General features: G+C 51.3%; 1 long non-coding RNA gene across 1 annotated transcript; it reads left to right on the forward strand.

The window, feature by feature from the left end:
- The first annotated feature begins 961 nt into the window (after window positions 1-961).
- On the forward strand, window positions 962-4,013 carry LOC132025037 (uncharacterized). Its single transcript, XR_009406393.1, has 3 exons — window positions 962-1,783; window positions 3,196-3,699; window positions 3,860-4,013. It is a non-coding gene; the product is annotated as an uncharacterized LOC132025037 (long non-coding RNA).
- Window positions 4,014-4,329: the final 316 nt, after the last annotated feature.

A 4,329-nucleotide genomic window follows, 5' to 3' on the forward strand; every position in this document is an offset into this window, starting at 1 on the left:
CTCCAACTGGCCCAGGCCCAATGCCAAGAGAAGTTTGGCAGGAAATAAAATGACAAGCAGTCAGGGTCATGCAGGATGGTGGTAAAGTAGTGTCCTGGCTCGACCACCTGCTAGCTCTGTGACCCTGGGCAACTTACTCACCTTCTCTGTGCCTCAATTTTCCCATCTGTAAAATGGGGATACAGAGAGTAGCTTCTTTATCTGGTTGTTAAGGGGATTAAATCAGTTCACATTTGTAAAGTGTATAAATTGCGTATATGGCTAATGCACAAGTATGTTTCGTTAAATGAAACACACTTGTGTTTTAGCCATAAAAACCATCACCATCGGTTTAATGTCAGGCTGGGATAGAGAAACAACAGACTCCTGCATTACCCGTACAGTTCCGTGATGGAGGGTTACATCCCACATCTAAAGACATCAAAGTGCAAAAACAGGTCGATGGGAGGTTGGAGAAAACAGGATACTTTCCCCATTGGTTGGGTAAGGAAACAAATAGGTCAGAGAGGTCAGGTGAAAGGTGAGGTTTAGATCATCAGGGGGCTGTACCCATCCAGAAGGATCTGTCTTCCGAGAAAGCCACTGGATACGTGTTTCCCCACCAAGGCCAGGACTGAGCTCTGTGTCTGATGACTCATTTGCAGTCTTCGGCATGGACAGCCACAAAAATACATTGGCAGAGCCAAAGATCCTAATCCTTGTGTCTGGGCTGAGGAAACACTCAAAAAGATTTGGTCATGTTCAAATCCTGTTTTGTGATCTTGGCCAACTTACATAACCTCTTTGGACTTGAATTCCCTCATCCGAAGAGCTGCGTAGTAACATGTGTCTCAAGAGGATTGTGTATGAGATGAAAGTGTATCACACCCCAACAGTGCTCCTGCTCACAGTAGGGGTGCAAGACCCCGTAGCTGCGATTATTTGGAAAGGTGCTACATGTTGGGTTGAATACAGGAAACTGCTTCTTTACAGAGCGGTTGAATACCATTCCCTTTCAGACGATTCAGAACAATAGCTCGAACTGTGGTAGCAAGCAGGGAAGGGCTTAGCACCCCCATTGTGCAGAGGGAGAAACTGAGGCCCAGAGAGAAGGAATGACTCACCCAAGACCACGTCCCGGTCAGGAAGCAAGGACTGGAATCCACCTGCCAGCCTCTCCCCTTCTTGCCTGCTCCTCTGACCTTTTCCCAGCACGGGGCAGCTGGTCATTGGTGGAAAGTGACTGTCCACGGCGGTGGCTTGATTCATTGTGGACAGAGCAAACACAGGATGGCCCCACTGGGAAGTCTACTCTGGCTGTTTCCTCACACTTGGTTGTGCAACGGGAGACTGGGAACCGTGGCAGCTTCCCGCCCCCAAAGAGCGGCATTTTGGTTCCTAACAACGTTCTACCTGTCCCTGCTGGGAAGGAGCTGGCCCAGGGTCGGGGCCTCACTGGCCACCTCCCTAAAGTCCTCCTGGAATGCCGACTGGGAGTTGTGAGGGTCAGAGCCTTCACATAACCATCCTCCCCTTCGCCTCTGGCCCTTCCTTTTGACTCTCTCCCCTGCTCCGGGACCTCAGAGCCCCGCAGAGGCTGCTGAACCCCTTGCCGTTCTGACCGTGGCACAGACCTCTTTCCTGTCCTCCAGCCCAGCCAGTTGCCTCCTGGACAGCTCCAGCTCAAACCCAGCTCGGCCAGCCAAGCCCAACCCTGCTCTCCTGTATTACCAACAGCTTGTTCTATAGCCAGCCCAGGACCCTGGGGCTCTCCACCTCCTACCCTGTAGCACCATTTTGAACAGTAAGTATGCTGTTAACCCAAATAGGCAGTGCTGCCTGTACTTCTCAGCCTTGGCAGGTGCTGCTCTCTCTCCTCCCGGTGTCCGCCCTCACCTGGCAAACCGTCATGCATCCTCTGTCACCGAGAGCCTCAGCTTGGGATGGTTAATTTAATGTGTCGAGTTAACTGGGCCATGGGGTACCCGGAAATTTAGTCAAACATGCTGGACGTAGCTGTGAGGATGTTTTTAGAGGAGACTAACATTTGAATAGATAACCTGAGTAAAACAGATGGCTTCACACCAAACACGTGTGGATGGGCCTCATCTAATCTGTCGAAGGCCTGAAGAGAGTTAAAAGTCTAAGAGAGAATTCCTTCTGCCTGACTGGTAGGGACGGGCCTCAGTCTTTTTCTGCCTTTGGCATGAACTGAAACATGGGTTCTTCTTGGTTTTTCCCGGCTCTCCAGGCTGCCAGGCTCTACACAGGAATGATCCCATCTGTTCTCCTGGGTCTTGAATGGGCCAGCTCACTCTGCAAATCTTGGGCCTTGCCAGCAATCACAATCACATGAGCCAATTCCTTATAATAAATCTCTTTACACACACACACACACACACACACATCCCATTGGTTCCGTTTCTCTGGAGACCCTGGCTAATACAGAGTGTCCCCCCCAACTATTCCTCCTTTGTTGAGACTACAACAGCCACACTCTCCTTTTGTTCCCTGTGCCCCCAGTTCCCCCAGTGTGGCCTCTTGGTCCCACTTTCCTAACCCTTAACCATGCAAGGTCCCACTCCTCTGGCTGCCTCCACCAGACGCAGAGCCCCTCAGATACCCTGTCAGACCCGTCCCTGGGACTCCGGTGCTCACAGAAGGCTCGGCAGACAGAAGGGGCTGCTGAGATGTGCGTGTCACAGAAATGACCCAGCGAGGCTTGTTGAACAAGTTGGGCGCCTCCAACATGCTGTACTCCGTGACTACCGTGGAGGACAAGACGCCTCCCCTGCCCTCACGGAGCTTCCAGCAGGGACAGCAGATGTCCGAGTGACTGGACTGTCCCATCCGGAGGTGTGATCCAGCAGTGGGGCAGACTCCCTGGGGGGTGACAGGATAGGGTAGGCCTCAGGAAATGAGTCTGTCGAAGCAGGCCATGCTGTCTCAAGTTTCATTTCGGATTCATTTTCAAAGAAATGAAAAGAACGTTCTTATCTCATTTCCAAGGCTTCCCACCCCCTCTCCTGCCAGTTTTGGAAACCTTGTTTTCCAGCTGTAGGAAAGAGCGGAGGGTCCCCATTCTTGGGACTTGAGCATATGCATTTCAATCTCCAGGAAGGCTTAATACTACTTCGACCACCGGGCCCCGACCTGGGAGTCTGTGATTCAGGTTTGGACTGGGGCCAAAAACGTGCATTTGTACCCAATTCCCAGGTGCTTCTGACTCTGCTAATCCCAGGGGCCACGCTGAGCCCCACCTGTCAGCAGTCTTGGGTTTGAATCAAGGCTTTGCCCTGGTGTCGGCAGGTGAGGTTGGGTGCTTCCCCGAGGTTTAGCTACACCCCATGTAAAATGACAGTTGTATCTGGGATATGGGAATCTCCAAGCCCTTTGGGACCACGGGTTCTGGGGTCTGTGGACAGGACTGTTGGAGCCACAGCAGAGGAGCAACACCTGGGCCAGGGGCCAGGGTGCCGGGGCAGGGAGAGGCCCAACTGCACGGGCAATGATGACTGGAAAACCTGGAAACTTACAGCACAGCTTTCAAATTAAATACAATTCTGGCTCTGAACACAAGGGCCTATGATTTGTTCTTTCTCCTCTGGGAGAAGGGCAGCAAACCTCTGGTTTATTCAAGGTCCCGGGGTGGGAGGACCAAGCTCAGAAAGGAAGAACTCCAAACCAAAGGCCGGGAGATACACGTTCCAGATCCGGCAGGTATAAATATGTCCTAGTATGTCCCAGATATCGCATGGGGGCATACCTGTGTTAAAAAAAAAAAATAGCCATTGTGTATCTGAAATTCAAATTTATCTGCATGGCCCTGTATAGGGGCCTGCTTGCTAAATCTGGCTAACTATCTCTCACTCCCTCCAAGGCAGGTGTTGTCGTGGTCTCTCGCAAGAATCTCAGGGCGCCTGGGTGGCTGCATTCAGCTCAGGCGTGATCCCAAGGTCCTGGGATCGAGCCCCACATTGGGCTCTCTGCTCCGCGGGGAGCCTGCTTCTCCCTCTCGCACTTCTCCTGCTTTGTGCTCCCTCTCTCGCTGTCTCTCTCTGTTAAATAAATAAAATCTTAAAAAAAAAAAAAAAAAGAATCTCATAGGTAAGAAACGCTCATGTTGAGGCACTGTTCAGGCACTGTTCACAGGCGTCTCCAGATGGAAACAACCCAAAAGTCCATCAGTGCGTGAATGGTTAATCAAAAGTGGTACCACCATATGGTGGAATATTAGCGAGTCATAAAAAGGGATGAAGTGAGTCATAAAAAAATCTGTTGGGAGATTTCGGGGTGGTGGTGGGGAGAAGACACTGAGTTGGCTGAACTTTCCAGCTGCAAAACAGGATT

The sequence above is a fragment of the Mustela nigripes genome, chromosome 9 (genome assembly GCF_022355385.1).
Source record: "Mustela nigripes isolate SB6536 chromosome 9, MUSNIG.SB6536, whole genome shotgun sequence".
Lineage (NCBI taxonomy): Eukaryota > Metazoa > Chordata > Mammalia > Carnivora > Mustelidae > Mustela > Mustela nigripes.